This window comes from Ovis aries, chromosome 14 (genome assembly GCF_016772045.2).
Source record: "Ovis aries strain OAR_USU_Benz2616 breed Rambouillet chromosome 14, ARS-UI_Ramb_v3.0, whole genome shotgun sequence".
Lineage (NCBI taxonomy): Eukaryota > Metazoa > Chordata > Mammalia > Artiodactyla > Bovidae > Ovis > Ovis aries.
The window spans coordinates 44044261-44057387 of record NC_056067.1 but is presented as its reverse complement, the minus strand read 5'-3'; the positions used below and the strand labels follow the sequence as shown (position 1 = coordinate 44057387).

Here is a 13127-nt window from a genome sequence, read left to right as displayed (position 1 = left end):
TACGGTCAATTCTATAAAATGTAAACTAATCTACAGTGACCAAAAGCAGTTCTCTGAGGAGTAAGTATAGTAAGTTGTGACTGGCAATACAGATTACAAACGAGCAGAAGGAGATTTTGGGGGATGATGTGTATGCTTACTCTCTTGACTTTGATTATGGTCTCAGGGGTGTATACATACACATGTAAAAATAAAATTGTACACTTCAACTATGTGCAGATTTTAAGTATCACCTCAATAAAGTCGTTTTAAAAAACTATGGAGAAACACAGAGGCCACGTGTGACCCAGATTGTGTGACCAAAATTGGGCTGGTGTCCCTTGGCCAGTCACTCAAGAATCCTCAGCTGTAGAGATAATACCGCCCTTGTGGCGCTTGAGAGACAGTGAAAACTTATATGATGCATATGACCCTTGGCTAGACATTCTGTTGTTCTGCCATTCAAAGTGGAAGGGTAGTAGGCAGTCTGTAATCTATCTGAAGTTCTAGTACATCTTGGATCTCTGACTTTAAGCAAGTTCTTTAACTTGTTTCAGTGTCAGTTGCAGAGGGTATTAAAATGACATAATACATGGAACTGGAGAAGACAATGGCAACCCACTCCAGTACTCTTGCCTGGAAAATCCTATGGATGGAGGAGACTGGTAGGCTGCAGTCCATGGGGTCGCTAAGTCGGGCACGACTGAGCGACTTCCCTTTCACTTTTCGCTTTCACGCATTGGAGAAGGAAATGGCAACCCACTCCAGTGTTCTTGCCTGGAGGATCCCAGGGACGGGGGAGCCTGTTGGGCTGCAGTCTATGGGGCCATACAGAGTCGGACACGACTGAAGTGACATAGCAATACATGGAATTAGTGTAGTGCCAGCTGTACAGGTGGGGAGGAGGTGTCAGTAGCTTTAGACCCTGGCTGGTTGCTGGGATCTCGGCGTGGGTCGCGCGGAAGTAACTTTCTGGGTGAGGGGTTGGTAAGCCTGGGAGGTAAAGACGGCTGGGACAGTAGCAGTGGCAAAAGCGATACCCAGAGGCCGCGGCGAACACCTGAGCAGAGGAACAGGTAACCAACCTACTCACCATACAACAAGCCACAGACACCTCCCAGCCTGCCTCGCGCCTTCGGGCGCAGGCGCAGTGAGATAGGCGGTGGTGGGGGCCCAGTGAGGTCCGGCCCCGAGGTTGGGTGGGCGTGGCTTGGACCCTCGCCCCGCCTCTCGACCTGGGCGGTGGTCGGAGGCGCGGCTGCGGGTCTCTGAGCTACAGTCCCCCCTCAGGTGAGAGCGGCGGGGCGATTGCGGGAGCGCGGGGTTATTCGCACCAGCTGGGTTGCTGAAGGGAAGGCAGGATGTTGCCGCTGCTAAGTGGGATGATATTTCCCAGTTCCGTCACCTCACTTAGGACCGAGCCCCTGAGTCCGGAGGCAAGTGGGACCAGCTGTCCAGGAGACGCTCTCCTCGTCCTCGAGCCGGCTTCAAGAGCGCTTTTGAAAAAGAGACGAAGCATTTGGGTGGTTTGTTTCTTCCTAGGTGGGGAGTTTTAGGCTTAAATATAGTTGTTCCTTCCCATGCTGATATAGTATGAGAGTGCATGAGGAAACTGAGGTACGGAGAAGCAAAGTTGCCGCCCAAAGATTTCACACCTGTTAGTGTGAGATCTTGACTGCAAGGTCGAAATCTCCACATACTGGCCTCAGAAATTATGCTCTTCTTGACTATTCAGTATTGCCTCCAGGTTAATTCCTTGTCAGACTGTTAGACGTTTACTTAAATTTATTTAAAAAAAAGAGAGAAAGAATAAAATGGCTGAATTCTGGATACTAATTTGCTTCACTCATAGATGAAGCAAAAGTTACCCAGGGTAACCTGATGTGTTCCATTCATACTTGAATTAAAAACACATGGTTTAGGAAGTTGTTATTTTACATACCATCAAGTTAGCAAAAAAGTTCAGGTGGCCCAGTGGTAAAAAGAACCTGCCTGCCAATGCAGGAGACATAAGGGAGTGGGTTGGATCCTTGGGTTGGGCAGATCCTCTGGAGGAGGAAATGGCAACCCACTTCAGTATTCTTGCCTGGGAGAATTCCTTGGACAGAGGAGCCTAGTGGGCTACAGGGGTCGCAAAGAGTGGCAACAAGTCATGTCCACAGCGTTGCAGAGTCGAACATGACTGTGTGACTATCATACATAAGGAGTCTGTGGTGGTTTTAAGATATGTCCACAAATTATTTCATACTCCTCTCTTTAAGAGATGGAGCCTAATTCCTCTCTTTTTGAATGTGGGCAAGACTTGGCTACTTACTTCTCACAAATAGAATAAAGTGGGGGTAATATACTTTGGCCACCGCATGCAAAGAGTTGACTCATTGGAAAAAACTCTGATGCTGGGAGGGATTGAGGGGAGGAGGAGAAGGGGACGACAGAGGATGAGATGGCTGGATGGCATCACTGACTCGATGGACATGAGTCTGAGTGAATTCTGGGAGTTGGTGATGGACAGGGAGGCCTGGTGTGCTGCGATTCATGGGGTCGCAGAGTCAGACATGACTGAGCGACTGAACTGAACTGAACTGAATGTACATTTCAGAAACTAGGTCATAAGAGGCACAGACTGTCTTCCTTGTTCTTTTTCTTGACTTGCTTGCTTTGGAGGAAGTCAGCTAAGGAGTCATGAGGAAACGCAAGTGACAGATTAAGATATCCTTGAGATGAGAAACTGAGGCTTTGTATCAACAATCACATGAGTGAACTTGGAAACTGGTCTTTCACCCCAAGTCAGATCTTAGATAACTATGGCCACATCTGATATCTTTTATTGTGTGTGTGTGTGTTTTGGTTGTGAGGTATTGGTTGGAAGGAGGCTCATTTTATTAATATAGGCAACTTTAAAGAAAATTGTTTTGATGTACAGATAAAAGAAGGGCATGATGGAAGAATAAGGAAAAACAGTAAATTAAAAGTAGAGTTTGAAATACTGATCACCAAAAGGTGTTCTAGAATGAGAAATTCAAAGATAATGGTTAAACAGGGATCAGCAAACCATGGCCTGTGGGGTGACAGTCTGGTTTTTTTCTTTAAATTACTTCAGATATTGTGATTTTATTACAGTGGTATAATTTTTGATTTACAGCTCTCGGAGATATATTTCATGTACCATGCAATTCACCCATTAAAAGTATAAAGTACAGTGATTTTTTAGCATATTTACAGAGTTGTAAACCATCACTACAGTTTAATATTTCCAATACCCCAAAATAAAACTGCATACATATTAGCAGTCACTCTCCATTCCTGCTCTATTGTTTTTCGTTTCTAGGGGTTTACCTATTCCAGATCTCTGCTCACTGAGTTCTGCAAATCTTCCAAATGTTGGCATATTTCATTATACAAAAACAAAACAAAAAAGCCTCATAATGATTACTTCTACCACTAACCTATCAGTGAAGAGTCTTTCTTTTAAAAAAATATTTGTTTGGCTGTGTCTGGTCTTGGTTGCCGCATGCGGGCTCAGTAGTTGCTTGCGCCAGCTTGTGTGCCCCATGCCATGTGGGATCTTAGTTCCCCTACCAGAGATGGAACCCGTGTCCCCTGGATTGGAAGGTGGATTCTTAACCACAGGAGCATCAGGGAAGCCCCCAAGAAGAGTCTTAAGTAGTGTGAAATTGTCAAGCTCTTTGTGTCAGGTATAAGTTTTCCAAAATAATTTTTGTTGAAAGCTTGAATTTTTTTATTGCCAACAAATACTAAGTTGTTTTCCTTGAAGTAATAGGCTCAGTTACAATAGTTCATTTTAGAGGAAATGTGTGCCAGATACTCAAGACTGAATAGCCTCAGCTTGTCAATCATTCTTTTAAGTAAAAATGACATTCTATCAAAAGAATGGCTATATCAGTTTACAACTCAAATTTTCACACAAGTGCTTTTCTTCATGACAACCATTGGACTTAAGTATGGGACAGAAGTGCCTCATGTATACTTCCCATTTCATCACATATTATACATTATATTAAAGTATTAAAAAGATGTATGTTGAAAAGCAAGATTTAATAAAGTTAATGATATTTACTGTTCATCAAGAACATTGTTTATTGAAGCAGGCTTTTTTTTCCCTTTCTCAACTTGAGGGCATGGCTGTGAAGAATACAGTGACTAATAGTTTAGTGCCAGTGCTTTGATTTGTGTTAAGGCATCGACTCCCTTCCAGTCGTATCTGCTCCCCCCAACCTGGGGGCTGAGAACCCTTATCCTAATGTCTTTTTTGTTTTTAATTACTTATTTATCTGGCTGCACTAGGTCTCAGTTGCAGCATGTGAGATCTTCCATCTTGGTTGTGGCATATGGGATCTTCAGTTGTGGCATGCAAACTCTTAGTTGCAGCATACATGCAGCATACATCAGGATCTAGTTCCCTGACCAGGGACCAAAGCGGGGCCGCCTGCATTGGGAGCTCAGAGTCTTAGCCACTGAATGACCAGGAAAGTTCCCCTAACTTCCTTTTTTAAAAATACTTCTTTCAAAAAATCTGTTTGTTGGGCTGTGCTGGGTCTTTGTTGTTGTTTGAAGGGTTTTCTCTAGTTGCAGTGCATGGGCTTCTTGTTGCAGTGTCTTCTCTTGTTGCAGAGGCTTCTCTTGTTGTGGAGCGTGGGCTCTAGGCATGCGGGCTTCAGTGGATGTGGTGAATGGGCCCAGTAGTTGTGGCTAGAGGGCTCTAGACTGCAGGCTTAGTAGTTGTGGTACACGGGCTTAGTTGCTCTGTGGTATGTGGTATCCTCCCGTCCTAGAGATTGAACTGGTGTCCCCTGTGTTGCAAGGCAGATTCTTAACCACTGGACCACCAGGTAAACCCCTCTCCCTAATTTCTAATATGTAGGTTTTGAGCTTCATGTAAATGGAATCATAGAGTCTGTACTTTTTCGTGCCCAGCTTCTTCACTCAGCATTGTGTTAGTAAGATTCACACGTATATGTGTTGTTGTAGTTTGTTTATTCTCATTGCAATTTTATATTTTCTGTGTATATATATTTTATTTTCTGTTATAGATAGACATTTGGGTTATGACCTTTTTTTTTTTTGTTGGTTTTTGGCTTGTGTAGGTTGTGCTACTGTGAATATTGAACTTGTCTTTTGATGAACTTTTGTACATGTTCCTGTTGGCATTTACTAAGAGTAGAATTTCTAGGCTGTGTTGATCTTTAGGGTAAAACAGCCAGTATTTTACAAGCAAAATGGGTTTATTAATATTTGAGAATAGTAGAGGAATTGCAATTCAGGATGCACAAGCTGTGGCAAAACCATAGGCAAGTCTGGCGAAAGGAGAGGAATGTTACTTTCTAGAGAAGAAAGAAGTTGGAGGGGGCTGTTTTGAAAGAAAGTCCATTGGAGGAAAGAGAGAGTTCAGGGTGATGATGGTTTCTTTTGGCTGAATAGTTTTTCAGCCTGAGGCTGTTGCTGGGCAAGGAGAAATCTTTCTTTTTTGGAGTAAGGAAAGTAATAATCTTCCTGTTGGAGATCCAAGTTAGATCTCTTCCTGTTTGGGATCTGCAGACAGTAGTGAGGGATAGTGCAGGAGATCTTCCCCCTTCATGACTTCTGCCTTCTTTTTATTTATTTATGTATCTTTTGGCCACGCTGCATGGCATATGGGATCCTAGTTCCCCCACCAGGGATTAAACCTGCTCTCCCTGTATTGGCAGTGTAGAGTCTTAACCACCGAACCATCAGAGATGTCCCTCGGCTTTGTTTTAAATGGGATTTTCCTTCTACTTTTCAGTCATAGAATATGTGTATATTCAGGTTAGGCAACTACTAATAACAGAAATCAATAGATTTTCTATGATTGTTTTGAAATAATGAAATTATTGAATTAATGAAACCACTTTGATTTATAATCATCCCCCAGTATTCATGGGGGATTGGTTCCAGGACCCCCTGCTGCTGCTGCTGCTAAGTCGCTTCAGTCATGTCCGACTCTGTGCAACCCCATAGACAGCAGCCCACCAGGCTCCCCCATCCCTGGGATTCTCTAGGCAAGAACACTGGAGTGGGTTGCCATTTCCTTCTCCAGTGCATGAAAGTGAAAAGTCAAAGTGAAGTCGTTCAGTCATGTCCGACTCTTAGTGACCCCATGGACTGCAGCCTACCAGGCTCCTCCATCCATGGGATTTTCCAGGCAAGAGTACCAGGACCCCCTTCTGATACTCAAATCCATGCTACTGAAGTCCCTTATATAAAATGATGTAGTATTTGCATATGGAGAAGGCAATGGCACCCCACTCCAGGACTCTTACCTGGAAAATCCTATGGACAGAGGAGACTGGTGGGCCGCAGTCCATGGGGTCGCTAAGAGTCAGACACAACTGAGCGACTTCACTTTCACTTTTCACTTTCATGCATTGGAGAAGGAAATGGCAACCCACTCCAGTGTTCTTGTCTGGAGAATCCCAGGGACGGGGGAGCCTGGTGGGCTGCCGTCTATGGGGTCGCACAGAATTGGACCCGACTGAAGCGACTTAGCAGCAGCAGCAGCAGTATTTGCATATAACCTATATTCATCCTCCTGAGTACTTTAAATCATCTCTAGATTACTTGAAATACCTAATATAGTATATATACTACGTGGTGTGGTGTGGTGTTTAGTCACTAAGTCGTGTCTGACTCTTTGTGATCCTATGGACTGTAGCCCGCTAGGCTCCTCTGTCCATGGGATTCTCCAGGCAAGAATACTGGAGTGAGTTGCCATTCCCTTCTCCAGGGGATCTTCCTGACCCAGGGATTGAACCTGTGTCTTCTGCTTGGCAGGTGGGTTCTTTACCCCTGAACCACCAGGGAAGGCCCAAATACTATGTAAATAGTTGCAAATACAATGTAAATACTGTGTAAATAGTACTAACATGCAGCAGGTTCTCGTTTTGCCTCTTGGAACATTCTGGAATTTTTTATGTGTTCTTGAATGTTTTCAGTCTGTAGTTGATTGAATCTGTGGATTTGGAACCCGTGGATACAGAAGGCTAACTGTATATATACAAAATAAAAGATGTAAACATTTTGCTAGACTGGAGAGGCAGTTTGGAGCTATACTGTTAAGGGCCTGAATGCCATGTGAAGGTAAGGTAGGCTGTGTAGTACAATGAAGATGAGGCTAGGTGACTCTTGCACTCACTACTTACATTCTGTGTTACCTTGGCTAAGTCACTTCACATTCTTTTATTTTTTTTAATATATTAAAAAAATTTATTTATATATGGCTGCACTAGGTCCTCATTGCTGATCACAGGCTTTCTCTAGTTGTGGTGAATGGGGGCCACTCTTTGTTGTGGGGCATGGGCTTCTCATTGTGGTGGCTTCTCTTGTTGTGGAGCACAGCCTCTAGGGGGCATGGGCTTCAGTAGTTGCAGCATGTAGGCTCAGTAGGTGCTGTGTTCAGGCTTAGTTGCCCCAGATCTTAGTTCCCCAACCAGGACTGAACCTGGGCCCCCTGCCTCGGGAGTGCAGAGACTCAGCCACTGGACCACCAGGGAGGGGCCTGTGACTTTTCTCCTTTAGCTTTATCATAAAGTAGAGCTTGAAGATTGGAGTTGGAAATGGAAACCCACTCCAGTATTCTTGCCTAGAAAATTCCATGAATAGAGGAGCCTGATGGGCTACAGTCCATGGTGGTCACAAAGAGTCGAACATGACTTTGCAATTAAACAGCAACAGCAGCAGAGCTTGAAGGTGTCAGCCTGTGATGTGGTTATTTGTGATCTCTTCCAAATACTGTGTTTGCAGCAGTGAACATCCTGGAAATGTTCATCCAGAAACTGTTTTTTGGGGGATAACTGTTCTCAAAGCTGGAGTGAATAAAAAGGAAAGCTCCTTACAGAGAGGCCAAGTAGATTAGTGACAACTTCCTCTCATCCATCTGTCTCACTCCATGTCAGAATAATTTTCCTAAAATACCACATTGATCATGGGAAAGTCCTACATTAAACTGTTAAGTGGCTCTCATTGCCTATAAATTTCAGACTTCTCATCCTGGCATTAATGGTCTTTACTTGAATTGGTCTCATTCTTTCGTGAGCTTTTTTCTGATTACCTTCTAAACCATACTGTCTTCTTTAGCAAAGCAAGTTTCCTTGAGTTTTCATGATGTTTTCAGTCTTTGTACTTTTATAAATCCTACTTGTCCTTCAAGGGCTAATTAAAATTCATTCCCTGTCTTTCTTGAAGTTTTTTCTTTGCGGTTCAGCTTCAGGTATCCTTCCTGTGAATTTCCGTAGCAAGTAATTTGTTCATATTTAATTTGGCAACTAATCTTATGCCACTCTATCATGATATTTTATATTAATGTTATTTATATCTTTTTCTCTTTGCTTCAGTTCAATTCAGTTCAGTCGCTCAGTCATGTCCGACGCTGCGACCCCATGAATTGCAGCACGCCAGGCCTTCCTGTCTATCACCAACTCCCGGAGTTCACTCAAACTCACGTCCATTGAGTCGGTGATGCCATCCAGCCATCTCATCCTCTGTCGTCCCCTTCTCCTCCTGCCCCCAATCCCTCCCAGCATCAGCTTACCTCTTCAGTTTTTCTTTTTTACTCCAGCCAATTTGTGAACTCCTTAAACCAGATCCCTGCTATCTAGTTACTATTTTTAAAAAGTCAACTTACTTTTTTTGTGTAATTATATCAAGCTAATGATTTGCAAGTAATAGACCCATAATAAGAGTATGTATATGTGTTAATTTGACAGTAGAAATAAAGATAAGTAAAACTATATGCCAGAAAACATGAAGGATATCTTACAAAACTAGATTTTCATAAGAAATGAGAACTAAATATTCCTGGAGCCAGACATGGTGTGACGATGCATAGAATAGAGGATGCCATGTATTCTGGAAGACGAGTCTTACTGAAGACAGTCACATTGGGTGGATTCTTAATCCAGCCAGGAGTCTCAAAAGTGTATTACTTTATAACACTCCACGTGACTGTAAGTCCTAGGCATGCTGTAGATTTTAAGACTGTTGGATAAGTCTTTTGCCCCAGAAATACTTCACTATTCATTTATTTATTTCATTTTTATTGCTACCTGCTATGTTTCAGGTACTGCTGTAGGTGTTGGTGATTCAGCAGTGAAGAAGACGGACAAAGTCCCCACTTTGTTGGAACACATGTTCTAGAGGATATGTTCAAAATGAGGGAGGAAGAAAGAGACAGACAATATATAAAATACTTTTGGAAGTGTTACTGAATCAAACTGGGGTCTGCTTGCCTGTGTGCAGTGAAGCCAATTAAATGACACTGGGTTGTGATGAAGGAAAGTGCAGCATTTACTGTAAAGGTTCTCATACAAGGAGAGTGAGTGGCTTGTGCTTTAAACCCCAAGCTGCCCAAAGAGTTTTAGCAAAGCCTTTGTAAAGGCCAGGTAAATGGGGAGTGGTCCCAGAGTGTATGATCAGCTCGTGTATAGTTCTCTGATTGGTTGATGGTGAGGTAACAAGATGGTGTCACAGGGGTTAACATTATCAATCCTTAGGTGCCAGTATGTCTGGAGGTTCATAATCATCAAGTAATTAATTTCATCCAATTGATGGTGGTCTTAGCATCTGTATAACCACCCAGTCAGTGTGCATCAGACACTATGATCTAGGTACTTCAGAAAGCTGCCATAGCAGAGAATATAAGGGAGGAGTCTGTCCCAGGAAGGCCTCACAGGGTCCTCCTTGGTTATAGAAGTAAAAACTAGGGTGATTGAATAGTAACTGGGTGGGGTGGAATAGGGAGTGGCTATGGGTCTACTTTAGGGATAGGGTGATCAACTGCTTTTGTCAAATATTGTGAAGGGAAGAGCCACCTGAATTTAGAGCTAAGAAGACTTGGACTCTATTCAGCTCTGCCAGTGTGAGCTCAGGTAATATACTTAGTATCTATGAACTTTAGTGCCTCATATGTAGCATGAAGATATTGATAATTGCGTTACAATATTGTGAAAATTAAATGAGCTGATGCATATGAAAGGATATTTTTTTTTGCTGCTCTGCTTCTTGTTGGATCTTAGTTCTCCAACCAGGGATCAAACCCATGTCCTCAGTAGTGAGAGCTCAGAGTCCTAACTGCTGGCAAGCATGAGTGCTAAGTCACTTCAGTCATGTCCAACTCTTTGCAACCCTATGGACTGTAGCCCACCCGGCTCCTCTGACCATGGGATTCTCCAGGCAAGAATATTGGAGTGGGTTGCCATCCTGTCCCCCAGAGGATCTTCTCAACCCAAGGATCGAACCCACATCTTCTGCACTGTAGGTGGATTCTTTACTAGTGGGCCACTGAGGAAGCCCCATTAACCACTGGATTGTTAGGGAATTCCCTGAAAGGAAATGTCTGTTAACTAAAAAGAACTATAGAAATACGATGTTATTTCATTTCTCTGTTGACTCTGTGAATTTCATGCAGCAATGATGATTGTTGACCGGCCCTTTGGTGGGACTTTGAAACAAAGACCTGAGCTTCTGGATCACTGGTATTCTCAGGAGAGCACAGGGTATATGCTCCTGAGAAGGTGGCTGCCTGCCTGGCTGCAGGAAAACAGAGGTCAAGGCTAGGGGGACTGCCACAGTAGGAACAGAGTAGCCACCAACTTTTTATTTACTGTCTGCATCCTACCCTGGATCCTTGTGGGAACCATACTGGTTTTAATAAAAATCCTTTTGACCTTGTGGATCTTTTTCTTCACTCATACTAAATAAGTATAGCTGTTAAGAGGTCATGAACTTGAACTTGTTTTAGGCAAACTGAGTAGTAAGAAAAATATACGGATGTTTAGGCTGTTTGGAATTTATAAACAAAATTAAACTAACAATTCATAGAATTTCTGTTTTGATTCCTAATTATTTTTGATGTTAAAAGATGACAGCAGTGTGACTGCCATTTGTGTCCTAAAAAGGCAGGCAAGTGCTGCCATCTAGTTTTATATGTTTGATTGTTGTTGTTCAGTTGCTCAGTTGTGTCTGACTCTTTGTGACCCCATGGACTGCAGCAGGCCAGGCTTCCCTGTCCTTCACCATCTCCCAGAGCTTGTTCAAACTCATGTCCATTGAGTCGGTGATCCCATCCAACCATCTTGTCCTCTGTCTCCTGCCTTCAATCTTTCCCAGCATCAGGGTCTTTTCTCATGAATCACCTCTTCGCATCAGGTGGCCAAAGTATTGGAGCTTCAGCTTCAGCATCAGTCTTTTCAGTGAATATTCAGGGTTGATTTCCTTTAGGATTGACTGGTTTGATCTCCTTGCAGTCCAAGGGACTATTATCTTTGCTGACATTTGGAATGAAGTTGCTGGAGAAACTTTGAAATACTAAACAGAGTTTTATGTATAAGGACCAAGCTGATTTTTCATTTGCAGCTTGTTGGAGTTGATTTAGCACTATTTTAATTATGAGACATATTTAATATCTTTTGTGTGATGTTTTTACTAAAACTATCCTAGAACATAAGGAGAGCTTTTTTTTGTTAATAGGATGGAAAGGTACTGTAACTGACTGACGGACAAAGTTGTCTGTGAAGTTCACTGCTTTGGCCATGGTGGTGTGCAGACGACTCTGAACACTTAATTTTTTGGCATTTATTCATTTTACAAAAAACTTCAAAAAATTTATTTATTTACTTTTTGGTTGTGCTTGGTCCTTGTTGCTGCAAGTGAGCTTTCCCCAGTTGCAGTGAGCAGGGTCTGCTCTTCATTGCAGTGCACAGGCGTCTTAGTAGTGCAGTGGCTTCTTGTGTTATGGAGCACAGGCTCTAGGCACGCAGGCTTCAGTAGCTGCATCATGTGGGCTCAGTAGTTGTGGCTCCTGGGCCCTAGAGCTCTCTTGTTGTGGGCCTCGTTACCCTGAGGCATGTGGAATCTTCCCCAACCAGGGATCGAATCCATGTCCCCTGCATTGGCAGGTGGATTCCCATCCACTGTACCACCAGGCAAGTCCAATTTTTCAGTATTTAAAAACTATTTTTAGTTGTGGGCTGAGAGTGGAAAGTGAGGTTTTTGGAATAGATTAAATTTTGATCAGCGGCAAGCTTTTGTATGACTTTCTGAGTCTCCTGTGTGGCCTGCAAGCTCTGCTGGTGGTTTTCCCACCCATCTGCCTCACCATGTGTGACTTTCTTTTCCACACGGTCCTGTTCTTAGTTCCTGGATGATACCATCTCCTTCTTCTTCTAACTAGGTTCATGGCAGTTCTTTCACCAGGAAGTTTTTTGTCTCTGCTCCTATTTATTTACTTGTTAATTTTTTTTTTTTTTTTTTTTATTTTATTTATTTTTTTTTTTAAAATTTTAAAATCTTTAATTCTTACATGCATTCCCAAACATGAACCCCCTCCCACCTCCTCCCCATAACATCTTTCCATTGCACCAGCCCCAAGCATGCTGCATCCTGCGTCAGACATAGACTGGCGATTCAATTCACATGATAGTATACATGTTAGAATGTCATTCTCCCCAGAGTCCAAAAGTCCGTTATACACATCTGTGTCTCTTTCCCTGTCTTGCATACAGGGTCGTCATTGCCATCTTTATTTACTTGTTAATTTTTAGAAATTAAAAGATGCACAGCAAAGAAGAAAGCAATCATCCATGTTCCTTCCACTTAGGACAACACCACTGCTAACATCTTTGCATATTTGCTTTAAATCTTTTTTTTTTTTTTTTAAAGAAAAATCACCCATCAGTTTGTGAAATACTGTGATTGGTAAGAAATATATATTTTGTCATTCAGATGATCAAATGGTGTCTGTGGTTCCTGGCTCACAGCTCCCCAAACCCTTGGAGTGTCCCAGGTGGTGAGAATTTAAAGGTATTTCTTATGTTAATCAACTGGTTTTTGGAGAGCCCTAGAATGAAGATTGGTTACTAGGAGAACCAACCTGGTGATTAGACAGTTGGAACCTTTAGCCCCACCCTCCAACAGCCTCTGCTATGCCTTCCTGCTAGCATTGAGGATTATGTAAGAATTCAACAGAGAAATGGCAGAAAGAGCTTTACTACTGTCAAGGGATTGCTGATGATTATGATAAAGAGGAACTAGTGAAGGTGTTTAAGAAAGAAGTTTGCCTGCACTGGTACTGCAATTGAACAGCCAGAATATGGAGGAGTAATTCAGCTGCAGGG

At 42.7% G+C, this 13127-nt stretch overlaps 1 long non-coding RNA gene across 2 annotated transcripts in view; it reads left to right on the top strand.

Annotated features, from left to right (window-relative positions):
* Window positions 1–1206: 1206 nt before the first annotated feature.
* The window catches only part of LOC105607560 (uncharacterized), a 226245-nt gene continuing 214324 nt past the window's right edge, over window positions 1207–13127 (top strand). For both annotated transcript variants that reach the window (XR_006056154.2, XR_009596318.1), the window contains exon 1: window positions 1207–1269. This is a non-coding gene — a long non-coding RNA (uncharacterized LOC105607560). The remainder of the gene's footprint in view (window positions 1270–13127) is intronic.